Genomic DNA, 14,252 nt, shown 5'->3' on the forward strand with positions numbered 1-14,252 from the left:
AGAAAGAGTCCTATCAAAACCTGCCACAGTTATTGGGACGAAGCCAGACTTTAAGGAGACTGAATATGAAGTGAGTGTCACAGGGAACCAAACAAAGAAATAACTTTTGTCACTGCACCAGAAAAGAAAAAACGAAAGTTAGGGCCAAAAAAAAAATAAAAATAATAATAAAAAAAAAAACCTCACAATCTACGGGGAGAAAAAAAAAAATCAACTCTTTTCCTGAATAAAGCAGAAAAAAAAAATGCTGCCGTATTGAGCTGTGACATATGGTTACACAAATAGAAACCCACAGAGGGGAAAAATCATGTTTTCTCTTTCATTATTTATCACTCTCTAACTGTCTCCAGCTGGGTGAGTAAACAGCCTCATTGGGCTGTAATGAGAACAGCCTGCTGCCACTGTGCTCCGGGCTGCCGGAGCCCGACGGTTCGTACGAGCCGCTCTGTCACACACCAGCCCTTGCCTGCCAGGGGACACCGGCCCCCGGCTTGTCCCCAGGGCCCCGGTGGCATCGCCAGCAGCACCGAGGCTCCAGGAGGATGAGGCCGGTGGCCCCCGCAGCATCCTCCCCCGGGTTAGGGAGCGCTAAGTAGGTGCAGGCTGGAGGGGAAATGAAGCGGGGCTGCTCCCGGTTATTGTTCGGGGGAATTATGTGCCCAATTTCCCCCCTGAGCCGCGTTGCAAATTGACTCCTAAGTGTCCCGTGAAATGGCTGCATAATTCGCACATTTGAGAAGCGGTGGCAGGGACGCGTGGGAGCTCCGGGTGCTTTGCTTTGGCTTTGCTTTGGCTTCCTTTTCCACCTCGCTCCCTTCCCGAGCTGGGTTTTTATTCCCACCCCGAGGCTCTCCCAGGGTTTTTCATCGCAGGATCCGGGAGCTCTGCCGGGAGCTCTCTGAACGCATCTTCGTTTTCATCCCATCTTGAACTGCTCCCAAAAGAAAAAAAAAAAAAAAAAAAAAAAAAAGTGAAGTTTTGAAGCTCTCCAGGGACCAGACCTGAGGTCCCGGTCCCGTCCCGCACCCAGAGCCCTGGCAGGTCCTCGGGTGTCCCAGTGAGGGACCTCGGGGATGCCCGGCAGCTGCCCCCCAGCTCCCTGGTCCTGCTCCATTATTTCCTCTTTTGCTTTATTGGGGAGGGGGGATCAGACTTGAAGATTCAGCTCTCTCTGATTAGGTCAGGCTTTGGATTAGGTTCTGAATTAGGTCAGAGGATGGGAGGTTTCAGCCTCCCCCTTGCTTCCCTGCTCCCTCCTGCATCTTTCCTCGGGCAGGGTTGAGCTTCAGCCAACACGGCCACAAGAACCCATAGTGTGGGTGCAACCCCCACAACCCAGCTTCAAGCAGCCCCTGTAACACCCTAAAACCCCCCACACCCCCAAAGTCCTTGCACCCAGCACCCAGCTCAGCACCCTCGGGAAGGTGCAGGCACCAAAGCACTTTGTCCATCTGAGCCTTTCAGGGGGAGAAGGGTTTTTGTCTAAGAGCCAGAAAGTCCTTGAGCATCAGCAGTGGTGCTGAGTGATTTCCCATGAAGATTAACCCATTTCTCAAGTCAAGAACAGCAGCCATCCCCTCTGCGGCGGCGTGAACGGATCCGAGTCCTTCCAACAAATGAGAAACTATCAGTAAATGGAAGTGGTTTTAATGAAAACTGACCCAATTTTGGAATGCCACTTTTCCTTCCACCTCAGGAATAGTCTGTGCCAGAGCTGGAGTGAAATTAGGTCATTGTTGAACAAAGGTCATGAAAGAACATGAAAAGCTTCTCAATGGGAAACCCCGGATTTTATGGCTTTTTGTGGAAATCCCCTCTCAGAGAAAGTTACAGAGTGACAAAAAAGTGCATGGAGCAAATCATCCCTGTGTTCCCCCAGTTCAGCTCACTGGGAGGTTGGGGAAGGAAAAGAAAAGAACCTGGTGAGGTTTGGACCTTTTTTCCCTACAAAATCTTTGCATCCTTCAAACCTGACCATTGCTGCCCTGCTGCAGGATGGGGATTTGGGTGCTCATCCTGAGGGTGCAGGGGGGGGTTGGCTGCTCCTGTGATTCCAGAAGGAATCCAGCCCAGAAGGACGAATTCCCCAGTCCTTGACTTAGCTCTGAGACACCAGCCTTGCTGAATCAAGGCCCTCTTACAAGAAATCCTCACTTATTTTTCACAGCCACCATCTGATGATGGAATCCCTGCCCATTTCCCTGGGAAGTGACTGCAGAGGCAGCTCCGTTCTGCAGAAAACCAGCACAGGTGAGCACAAGGTTTGGAATCACAGATAAAGAAAAGTGAAAGCATGGTGTTGGGCTCACCTGGGAAGGTTTTTCTAAGTGCAAAGGATAGCCAAGGAGCTCTCCTGTGGGATTGGGTCCCCTCAATGCCCTCTCAAGCAGCGACAAGGTGTGTGCAGGCACAACAGCATCCTGAGCATCTTCTGCCTGGTTTTGGGATGAGGAAGGGAACAAGGAGGTCTGATCCTGTGACAGAGGTGACTCTGATCCATTGCTTGACTTGAAGCACCATTTATACAAAACACACCCATTTATACCTCTCTGCAGATGCAAAACTTGCTGCTATTTTCCCCTCTTCAATGGAAGTTTGGTCTCAGTTGCATTTGGTTGCTCAAGGTGCTGGTGGCAAATTTCCCACATGGTCTTGGAGGACAAACTTCCTTCTGTCACTGCCCATCCCTGCTCCTGCAGCCATCCTGTCCCCAGCCATGACACCTCTGTAGGGGTCCAGGAGCCAGCTCAAGGCCACAGCAAGCCCAAGCATGAGGGCTCGTGGCATCTGTCCCTGTTGTCCCCAAGCTCTCTGTGGATGGGATCCCAGGCTGGTGCCAGCCCCAGGGATGCTGCAGTGTTGTTAACTTGAAGTAAGGAGGCAGTGGAGCCCTTGGTGGGGGAAACTGCCTGAAAAGCTCAAACCCTGGCCCCAAACAAAGCACTTTTGTGCTCCTGCTGGAGAGGGAATGGCTTCCTGCCTCCTGCTTTTGGGGGCTGCTTACCTTTTCTTCTATGTCCTGTCCTGCTGCTGGAGCATGAAGCAGGTCAGAGCCTGACCTCTAGAACCTTCCTGCAGCCCCACGTTTCCATCTAAGCACTTTTCAAGCTCAGGACTAGTGGTTGGGCCAGCTCTCCCCCTCCTCCCAGCCACACCATTAGCATCCTCCCTGTGGAAATTTGAATGAATTCTCATCAGACCAAAGTAATCAGCAGGCAGCAAACCTTAATTTTACAAAAAAAGACAAAAAAGAGGCTTTGGTCTAATTGATGGAAAATTGGTCGTTTCTTGTCAGGTTATTGTTCATTTCCCCCCAGCTAATGAATCCTCTCCTGCCAGCCATGCCCAGGCCCAGCCAGCAGCCCCAGCAGCTCTGAGTGGAGCAATTACAAACCCTGCAACGAAAAGGAATCTTTTCATTAATAATAAAATTTCATAAGGTGATGGGATGGAAACTTCAGAAAGGAGCAAGGAAGATGAGCCCACGTCCTGCCTGGCAGCTGTGAGGAGCAGGAGCTACGTGAAGCACTCAGCACCAGGGCACACAAACAAGCAAACAGCATCAAAAAGAGAGAGATGAGCCCATTTTTGGATGCCTTTTCCTTTAATCACCCAAGGTGAGAGTCAGGTAAATGAAGCTGGAGCCCTGGTGCAAATCCAGCAGAGCATTCATGGACTCAGACATCAGAACTGGCTTTTAATGGACTCTCCCTTTATCATGATGTTCTTGGGATGGGGAAAAAAAAAAGAAAAAAACAGATGGATGCTCTTTTCCTTCAAATATTGGCAGCCTAAAGGAAAATAGACCCGTCTTGTGCTAGCCCAGCCACTGTTATTTACAGCTCATGTTGCAGTAGTGCTCTAGGACTTGGTCTGGTCCCATCTTGTTCAGTGTCATCCAAAGACACCTGGGGAGTACCTGGAGTTGTGTCCCTGGTGCAGGGCAGTCCCTGGCCTCCTCATGCTGCTCCACATGCTGGGTCTACACAGGCTAATACGGTAATTTGATAAGCCAGTTCTTCGTGATATGAATCTTCCCCTTCGTTAAAGGGAGGGAAAAAAAAAAAAAAAAAAAAAGAAAAGAAAAAGAAAAAAAACCCATTGCATCTCACAGGGACAGTTCATTAAGCAATCAACTCTTTTAATGAAATATTTCTTTGTTAAAATATTCATTGATCTGCTGTGGTTTTGCATGGGGAAAGGGAAGGACCATGTCCCAAATGCTTTTCTGGTGAGTCTTCCCAAGCAGACACTCAACCCAGTGAGTTGTGCCCTGCAAGTGCAAAGGTGGGGATTCCACTTCAGGCCTTGGCTGGCACCCTCCAGGGAGTCCCCCGGGGCTGGAATGAAGATCTTGGGCTTTCCAGATATTTCCCTCTCCCATTTATCACACTATTAGTGATGGCTGAGATCCCACCAGGTTGGGGGCTTCTGTGGAGGAAGCAGTTGGGGGGATTTCGGGGTCAGCACTGGATCCCAAAGGGTGGTTTTGTGGGGACATCGTGGCCAAGACAGGAGGAAAGCTGAACCAGGAGTGAGCAGAAAGGGACAGGGATGGACAGTGTGGGAAAAAGGAGGGTCCCAAAGGGTTGTCCCAGATGGGTGCGTGGGGACTGGGACTTTTTTTGCACTCACAGGGCAGAGCAGCAAAGATCATTTTACATCCCACAGGGATTTATCCAGGTGCTGTGGTCCTGGTGTAAGAGCAAGGAGGGAGCTGAGAGCACCAGGATGGAAGAGCGTTGGCAGGGAGAAGAAAGAGAGGAAGGGGGAAAAAAAAATAATTATATATTCAAAGGGGAGAAATGAACAACTGCAGACAAAGCACCGAATCTGGCCTCCCCCCCTCCTTTCGCAAACCTTACACCGTGAGTAATCCCCGGCGCTCGGCACCGTGACGACTCAGACAAGTAGTCACTGCGTGCAGGGAAGCATCTCCCCGAAGGAAACAATGCAGACAAACACGGTGAGTGGTGGTGAATGCCGACGTCCTGCTCTGGATGAGTAACGTTATTGGAAAAGCAGATGAATCAAAAAGAAAAAAAAAAGGAAAGAAAAAAAAGAAGAAAAAAGAGAAAGAAGGAAAAGGAAAAAAGAAAGGAAAAAAAGAGAAAAAGAAGAAAAAGAAAGAAGACAAAAAGAAAAAAAGAAAAAAAGAAAAAGAAAAAGAATAAAAAGAAAAAGAAAGAAGAAGAGAAAAAAGGAAAAGGAAAAAAGAAAGAAAAAAGAAAAAGAAAGAAGCAAAAAGAAAGAAGAAAGAAGACAAAGAAAAAGAAAAAAGAAAAAAGAAGAAGAAAAAAAAAAGAAAGAAGAAGAAGAAAAAAGAAAAAAGAAAAAAAAGAGAAAAAAGAAAAAGGAAAAAAGAAAGAAAGAAAAGAGAAAAAGAAAGAAGAAAAAGGAAAAAGGAAAAAAAGAAAAAAGAAGAAAAAGAAAAAAAAAAAGAAAAAGAAAAAAGAAAGAATAAAAGAATAAATAAATAAAAAAAGAATAAAAGAAAAAAAAAAAAAAAAAAAAAAGAAAAAAAAAAAAAAAAAGAAAAATTGAAAAGTGAAGGGGGAAAAAAACCCCAAACAAATCAAAGCGGGGGGGGGAAGGAGAGATAAGCCAGGTCCCTCTTGTCACCATGTGCTGGTGACACGGTGTGGAGTGGCATGTGGGCTCCCGAGTAAGGTGATCCGGGGCTCGCAGGCTCCTTCCCCTCCTGTGCGGAGGCTTTGTAGGCACGGAGGAAGATTGCTGACTGTCTGCAGCCCCCTGCACCGCATCCTGTCCTCCGGCTCTGGGACCTGCCGGGGGCTTCACCTCCCCCCTGTCCCTCCTTTAACTTCAGCTCCCAGCTGAGCCCCTTCTCTACCTCTACAGGTTGGGGAAACTGAGGCAGGGAACAGCCACAAGCCAGAGGGACTGCAGAGCCCATACCAGAGCGCTGGAGCTGAGCTCGGGATGCAACATTTCCCTGATATTCTCTATTTTGTGCAGCTCCAAAGCAAAGCCCCAGACAGATCCCCCCATCCCTGGGTGGGGGGGCTCAGAGGGAAAACCCCGCGGGGTTTTTTTGGCCAAGGGCAGTGGGGGTGACACGGGCCGGGGGTGACAGCGATCCCGGCCCTCGGGCAGCTCCTGTCGCTTTAAAAGGGAGCCAGGAGCCTCTCATCAACTTACAGGAACTCCGTGCATCATTTCTTCGCCTTACGCAAGAGGCGAGCGGGCTCCAAAAGCTCCGCGGCGGCCACGGCCTCGCCAGCACGTCCGGGCAAAGCTGGATTCCTCTGGGTTCTGGGGCCTGAACGGGCCACAGCAACATCCTCCCCCTCCCCGGAGGTTCTGGGGGTCTCCCCCAGCTCCCCCAGGTCTGTGGATGCAGCGCCCAGAGCTTGGGGTTTATCCTGGGGAGGATGATCCTGTTCCCTCCTCCAAGGTGTGACGCATCCTGCGGGGATGCTCAGGGGGCAGCTGGGTGCCCCCCCCTCCCCCAGAGGGCTAGGGTCTCCTTGGGACCCCCCAGCTCTTCCAGATCCGTGGATGCAGCGCCCAGAGCTGGGGTTATCCTGGGAGGATTGATCCAGTTCCTTTCTCCAGGGGTGGACACATCCTGCGGGATGCTGCTCAGGGGTAGCTGGGTTCCCCCCCTCCCCAGAGGCTCTGGGGGTCTCCTTGGACCCCCCAACTCTCCCCCAGATTTGTAGATGCAGCGCCCAGAGCTGGGGGTTATCCTGGGAGGATTGATCCTGTTCCCTCCTCCAAGGGGTGGACGCTCCTGCAGGGATGCTCAGCGGGCAGCTTGGTGCCCCCCCTCCCCAGGGGCTCTGGGGTCTCCTTGGGACCCCCCAGCTCTTCCAGATCCGTGGATGCAGCGCCCAGAGCTGGGGGTTTATCCTGGGAGGATTGATCCGGTTCCTTTCTCCAGGGGTGGACACATCCTGCGGGGATGCTCAGGGGGCAGCTGGGTGCCCCCCCTCCCCAGGGGCTCTGGGAGTCTCCTTGGGACCCCCCAGCTCTCCCAGATCTGTGGATGCAGCACCCAGAGCTGGGCTTTATCCTGGGAGGACTGATCCTGCGGGGATGCTCAGGGGGCAACTGGAGAGAGGGACCCCAGGGTGGGGGGCTGGACTCTGGGGGGTGTCAAACACCCCAATTTCAGAGGGTGCTGCAAGAAGGGAATGAAAATGGCTGGTATGGTTTTGGGTGGGAAAAGAGCTTTTCTGCTCCTCTGTTGACATTTAGACCTTAGAATCTGGGGGCTCAACCATCAATTCCCTCCTCAAAATACTGCTCTGGGAAGAAAAAAGTAACTTTCTTCCTTTGATCTCCCTATTTTCCCAATTTTCTCTTTCTCTTCTTCCCAAATGTTTTTATCTTTATTTTGCCTTGAAAGGAGGAGGAACAGAATCCAAGGAAGGATCCTTTGCAGGCAGCAGAGGAGTTCAGGGGACTTGTTCACATCACCAGATACATCTTTATGGATGCTCATGAGCATCTTTAGATAAGTCAGGTTTTCTTCTTGAAGTTACTTTTCCCATAGAAGACAAACCAGAAAACAAACCAGATGTTCTCCACTCCCCATTTGCCAGAAATGGCCAATCCATGGCCAAAAACCAATCCATGGGCAAAACCTGTGGCAAATGGGCTATGGCTCTGGGTTGGAGAGGACTTTCCTGGAAGGATGAGGATGCTGCCTGGTTTGAAGCTGCTTTGCCTTGAGTGGGATTTAAGACAAATCCAAACTGACCTTTTCCACAGAAGATTTCAGCTTTCTGTCAAGCTTACATTAACCTGAGAATGTTTCCAATGCAGGCAAGCACAGGATGGAAAACCTTTGATTGAAAATGTTCAGATTTCCAATATCCTGGTGAGAAGAGCAGGCACATTCCAGAGGAGAGAAAAAAAAAAAAAATCCACCAACTTTGCCAGGAAAAACAATTTCCCACAAATAGGAGTCTGAGTATTGATTGTAAAGGTGAAGGAGTGAGGATGAGCTGGAATATTTCCTAGAACTTTCTCACCAAAATGGTTAATCCAAGAGCTATCAATCCTACTGCCACTCATACACCCATTGGAGGTGATGCCCAAAGCTTTGCCCATTCCAGAGGAAAAAAATTCTTCCTTTTCCTCCTCTTCTCTCTCTGTTCAGCTCTGGAACACGATCACCCTTGGTCTCTTTTGCTGTCACCCTCCTGGGAATCTCCCTGCAGCATCCCTGATGTCCCCATGACCATCATGGCCATGCCAGGAGTGAGGTTGTCCCTTGGAGACCAAAAACCCCCTGAGCAAACCCTGCCCAAAACCCAAGCAAGCTGTGTCTCCTCACCCAGATTCCTGCTCATCCCTAGGCTTTTTTTGGTTGGTTTTATTTAATTTTCTTTTTCCTGAACAAAAAGGGATCTTTGGGCCACGCTGAATTCACAAACTCCCCTTGGTGGAAAGCTGCCCATGTCTTTTTGTGCAAATCCTTCTTGCTCAGCTGCTATTTGATGTCTTCAAAGGGGCTATTCTTATGTTGAGAAAAGAGGGCAAGCAGAGGTTTGATGAGGCTCGTCACTCAAAGCCATTTTTCCTTCAGAAAAGTGCCAGTTTGGGATATAAAAAAAAAAACCAAAACAAACCCCAAAAAAACCCAACCCAAAATATTCTGGTTTTCATAGGCTGGTGTTTGGCTCATAAAGTTAGAACACCAGGCTGTATTAAGACTACAAAACTGGGGAGGGGAATGGGGGAAAGAGCTTTTATATACCTGGGAAGGAAATAAAAACTCCTTGAACCCACAAAAATGCCTGAAGAGAATCAGGCAGGGGCAGGCTCAGGGACTTGCAGTGCCTGTGGTGGGTCAAGGTTTCCTCTAGGAATGCTGATGGGACACAGGAGAGCAGCAGAGCTTGGCAGAGGGAGCAAACTCATGGCACAGGGTAGCTCAGAGCTACCAAAGCTCCCTGGGGTTTCCAATGTGCTGGGAGGGATCTGGGCTGGGGGGGATGGAAGCTGCTTCACTTCCCATGGGGTCCCTGGCCCTGAAATGGGTTGGGGTGTCCCATCCTGCAGAATTCTGAGCTTAGGAAGGGCTCTCAGTGTTTTCAGCCTTTTTAATGTCTTCTTGAATATTTCCTTCTGAGCAAATCATAGGATCATCAAATCCCAGACTGGTTTGGGTCGGGAGGGACCTTAAAGCTCATCCAGTGCCACCCCTGCCATGGGCAGGGACACCTCCCCCAGCCCAGGGTGCTCCAAGCCCCATCCAACCTTGGACACTGCCAGGGATGGGGCAGCCACAGCTTCTGGGGCCACCCAGGGGCCCAGCACCCTCACCCCAAAGAATTTCTCCCTGATGCCCAACCTCAATCTCCTCTCTTCCAGTTTAAAGCCTTTCCACTCCTGCTATAGCCACATGCCCTTCTAAGAAAACCCTCCCCAGATTTCCTGGAGCCCCTTCAGGTGCTGGAAGGCCACTGGAATAGGTGAATAAGAGGAAAAAAGCTTTCTCAATGGTTGCTGCAAGGCCCCAGGAGGTGGCAAGCATCCCAGCTTGGCTGATCCCCATGGGAGTTTCCTGGATGCTGCTTCACCACCCCAGTCGTGGATCTCAGGGGTCACCTTCCCACAGCACAGCCCCAGCAGAAACTGGAAGACATTTGGGATGGGACAGAAGTCTTGTGCCACACTGGTGTTTGCTGCCCACCACAGGGAGCTGAGCCTTGCAGGAAATCCCCTGCCTTTGATGGAGCAAACACCACCAAAGCCTGGGAGCATGGAGAGGGATGGCTGGAGGTTTCTTTACATCTCTTCTTTCAGGACAAGGAAAAGGGGAAAGCTGCCCCTTCAGGAAAGTAAATGTGCTGGGAGGAAGCAGAGCCCTCCCCTGCCTGCAGCATGGGAGCTGCTGCACTGAGCTTCTGAGAAAAGGGTCCTGGGGAGCTTCTTCCAAGAAAGTCAGGCTCTGTCACCATTCTGCAGATGGGGGTCTGCAGCAAATGGGTGCCCCAGAGCTGTCTGAAAACAAACTGAGCCCTCAAATAAATCCCAGGCCTCCAAAAGCCTTAGGTTAGGACCTGGATTTAAGGCTAAGCAGAGCCTAGGAAGCAGCCCAGGGCTCCCAGCCAGCCCTGCCCTCCCCCCTGTGCTGTTTGTCACCTTTAGGGAAGACTTTCTGGGGGGAAAAAAATGATGGGTTTGCTGGGATCTTTGCTAGAGCCACCAGGACTTGTAGCTGGTGAGGGATAAGTGTTCCCATCCCACAGGAACTCTCAGAGGCAGACTCTTCATTCAAGAAAAGATTGTTATTGGTTTTTAAAATAGCTTTCCCACAAAAAAAAAAAAAAATGAAACCAGAAAGGGAAAAAAATCCAGGTGGCTTGAAATACTTTTTATTCCATTTTCACTTTTTAAAGCTATTTTATCTGTTCATAAAATGGAAATTTCAGAAAAGCTACTTTTGAAGTGGAAAAGAAAAAAAAGGAGGATGTAGAGTGGTGGCACTTTGGTGCTATTGAAACCTGCTGGCTGTGGCATGCAGCAAAAAACTTGATTTTACTCCTTCCACGTGAGATTTAGACCATCCATCCCCAAACTTACAGGTCCCGGTGGCAGGTGGGGATGTCACCTCCCAAAAGGCAAGGCCAGAGTGCTGAGCCCTCCTCTACAGCCACTGACACCTCCCCGACTTGCTCTCAAGTGACCCCAATAATTTGGGGTGATAATTTGGGGTCCTGCACCCCGGTGCTGGTCTGGGTCCAGCAGCCACAGGGAGGTTTGGGCCCTCCATCCCAATGTTTGGATCCTGCTCTTGAGTACTGGTTTGGGTCCAGAATCTGTAGCTTGGACTCACTGTCCAGAAGCTGTTTGGGTCCAGCACCCCAAGGTGGGCTCTGGGGACCCCCCCCTACCAATGGGGTCATAGAACTGGGCTGGGGCCCACCAGCTCAGAGACCTGCTGTTCCCACCAGTAAACTGGTACCAGTGACTCTGTCCCAGCTCTTTCTCCTACACGCCGTGGGTGGAGATGTGTGTGTGTGTCCCCGACCACCCCGTGCCTCAGTTTCCCTGCCCCAACTCCCCCCACCACACACACCCAGCGAGCCTCAGGGCATCGCTTTACCCGGGAGACCAAACGCAGCAGAAACCAATTAGCGCAGGCGTTAATGAGCAAAACGTGGAGGGGGAAAGACCGGGGCACACCGCACGGATCAGGGGGGGTGTGTGTGCGTGCGTGTGTGCATGCAGAGCCGGGGGGACAGACACGCCTCCTACCACCACCCCCCAAAAAAAAAGAAAAAAATTAAAAAAATAAAGAGGCGGGGGAGGGTCACGTCCCCCTCCCCGCGGGTGGGGAGCAGGAGGAGGAGGTGGAGGAGGAAGAGGGGGGGGGCCGGGCGGGGAAAGCGGCTGCACCTGCTTTAGAGGAACTATGGTAGGGCGGCCGGTGCCCGCCCCGCGCCGCCGCGCCCGCGCCGCCGCTGCCGCCGAGCCGGACCCTGAGCGCGGCGCGTACGGCCCCGGCCCGGCCCCGGCCCCGGGCTGCTCCGCTCGGCCCTGCCCGGCCTGGCCCGCCCCGCGGGGCCATAGGGGGGCGGCCCCCCCGCTGCCCGGCAGCCCCCCGCCATGCCGCGCCGCTCCTGAGCTCCTGGCAGCCCCGCCGCGGCCGCCCCGTCGAAGTTTTTTTTTTTCTTTTTTTTTTCTTGTTGTTTTTTGGTTTTTTTTAATTTTTTTTATTGGGGTGGGGAGTGAAGGTAGTGGAGGGGGTGGGGGTGGGGGGTTGGGGGATCGGGGAGGCGGTGAGAGGTACCCGGACCCCGCATGCCCGCCGCGGACCCCGGCGCTCGGAGCCACCAGGTGGGTGAGAGCGGGGCGGGAGGGTCTGTGCGTGTCCCCACTCCCCGCCGCGGGGGTGCAGCTGCTGCCGGGGGAGGAGGGGCGGTCGGGACAACTCCCCCTCACCCCCAGGTCCCCATCCCCATCGGCAGGTGTGGGGCGGGCGGGGGGCACTGGCCGTGTGTTTCCCCCTTCCCGGGAGTGCGGTGGCTCCGTCCCCCGCTCTCGGCCGCGGCGCGCTCGGAAGTTTGTTGCGGCGCCCGGACAAAGGGAGAGGGGCCGGAGGCTCGGTGAGCGGGGGGGACACCGGGGCCTGGGTGCATACCGGGGAGGGGGGGGTTCTAGTGTGTGCGCGGTCCCCTCTGCTCCCTCGGTTCGATGCTCCCCGGGCAGCCGTGGGGGTCTCCGCCACCCCCCCACCCCGAGGCGTTTCCCCGGTCGGTGGAAGGGGGGGGGGGGTTGCAGCCCCCCTCGGGAAGAGGGGGGGGGCGGGCACCGGGAAACTTGTGCTGCCGCCGGAGAGCCGTGCTGCCGGTGCCGGCTCCAGACCTGCCTCTGCCCCGGCGCCTTCGTTGGGGTCCCGCACCCCCGGACGGGGGGTTTCGTACTGAGGGGGGGAGCACAGCAGCCCCAGCCCACCCTGGCGCTTTCTTTGTTGATGCTTCCTATTTTTCCTTCCATCTTTCTTTTCTCCCGAGCAGTTTTATTTTCATTCCAGCTGCCTTGGGGGGGGGGGTGGTTCGGGTGGGTTGTTTGGTTTTGTTTTTTCCCCATCTTCTCCCCCCTCCCGTTGCCTTTTACCTCAGCCCCGCCGCTCAGTGCTGAGGAGTGGCCCAGCGGGTGCCATTCCCTCCTTGGAGAGAAATCAGTAAGTCATTCCCAAGTTTTGAAATTACTGGGAGAAAGCAGGAGCAGCAGCAGCCGCCGTCAACCTGCAGCCAGCCCGGCCGTCACTCCAGCAGCGCCCCGGGAAAACCCTCCACTGGGTCTAAAATAATAACCCAACCTGCAAGGTGAGGGGAGAGGAGGACAAGTACAAGGCTTCGGATGGAGCTGGAGGATATTCCCAAGAAATTCCCGCAGGTTTGGATTCTGGAGTGGGGGGGTTTAGGGCAGCTGGCTGCGCGGCGGAGCTCCTGCCCCGCGTTTCATTCTTTGCCTGCGCTTCACCCGGTTGCAAAGTTTTGAGAAGGTTTTGCTGTGGCTTTGTTTGAAAAGGGAGCAAGGTTGGGGTGTTTTTTCCAATGATTTTTTTCTTTTTTTTTGGAGTGGGGGGGTTTCTATCTATGCCTGTGGGAGGTCTCGGCGGGCTGGCTGGGACCCCGCCGGCGGCGACTGCTTAAGAATATCAGGGATAATAACGTGTTTGGAAAGAGAGGTTTTTTTTATTATTATTAGGGGGCTGTCGTCTTCTGGGAGTTGAGAAATTCCTGGGCAAATATCATTTAGCAAAGCTGGCGATGGGTCACTGGGAGCCTCTTTCATCCCATTCCCACCCCGGTGTCTGCCTTCGTTGCGAGATGTTCTCCCGGCGAAGTTCAGCTCTTTCTATTCTTCCCTTCTCCATCTCCCTCGGCTGTGTGATAAACAAATGTGCCTCTGTCTCTTCTCCCCTCTCCCCCTCTCTCCAGCTAAAAAAGAAAAGGCACTTGGGGAAGTGGTGTGTTAGCAGCGGGTTGTTCTGAAGATTTCTTTTGGTGGTAGGAAATCTGGTTTGAGTTGGCAGGAGCGTTTCGAAGGTGTGGAGGGGAGAGAACAAGTGGAGTGTAATTGGTTTTTCTTTTTCCATTTGGGAGTGATTCTTTTTCTCCTTTCCCTTTTAAAAAAAAAATTAAAATAAGTTCAGGGCTGTCTCCCTCTCCCTCTCTCCCTTCCCGTGCACTTTTTAATATATCTAAAAAATGTGCATAGGGGAAGGCAGGAATAATTCACAGGCATCTGCAAACTCCACTTTGCTCGGGCTGGTGGTCGGGAAGTGCTCGCTTTGAAAACTTGGGCTAGGTTGGGCTTTTTTTTCCCCCTCTTCTTAGTATAGTCCTAGAGGAATTTGTGTCTGAATTCCTTCCCGGGATGGCTCTTCAGGCAGCTCTTCCATCCCCATCACTCTTCGATACCCAGAGATTTGCCTTTTACCACACTCACAACCAACTTAGCATCGAATTAAGACCTCACTTTTCCGCCAGCATTGTAAAGCTGTGGGGCATACAATAAAAATGTTATTAGTTTCTGTATTAAAAGGTTGGGTTGTTTTTAACCCAAACCAGAAGTAGGATTTACTTTTACAAATTTCTTCTTGTGTGTTAAAAATTTACACGAGCAACGTGTTACGCTGGGGAGCAGGAATTTGGTGTTAAATCAGCCCAACATGTGTCTCGCCCAGGCGGGGTGACCCTGGTCCTCCTGTGTTTGCAGGGACATGTTCCCTTCCGTGCCTCCTTGTCTTCTGGATTAAA

At 52.1% G+C, this 14,252-nt stretch overlaps 1 protein-coding gene across 1 annotated transcript in view; it reads left to right on the forward strand.

Moving 5' to 3' along the window:
• The first annotated feature begins 11,756 nt into the window (after positions 1 to 11,756).
• Positions 11,757 to 14,252, forward strand: part of FOXP4 (forkhead box P4) — a 50,366-nt gene continuing 47,870 nt past the window's right edge. The window contains exon 1 of the mRNA XM_030465461.1: positions 11,757 to 11,820. The gene's annotated coding sequence lies outside the window, so the exon portion shown is untranslated. The remainder of the gene's footprint in view (positions 11,821 to 14,252) is intronic.

The sequence above is a fragment of the Calypte anna genome, chromosome 26, assembly GCF_003957555.1.
Source record: "Calypte anna isolate BGI_N300 chromosome 26, bCalAnn1_v1.p, whole genome shotgun sequence".
Lineage (NCBI taxonomy): Eukaryota > Metazoa > Chordata > Aves > Apodiformes > Trochilidae > Calypte > Calypte anna.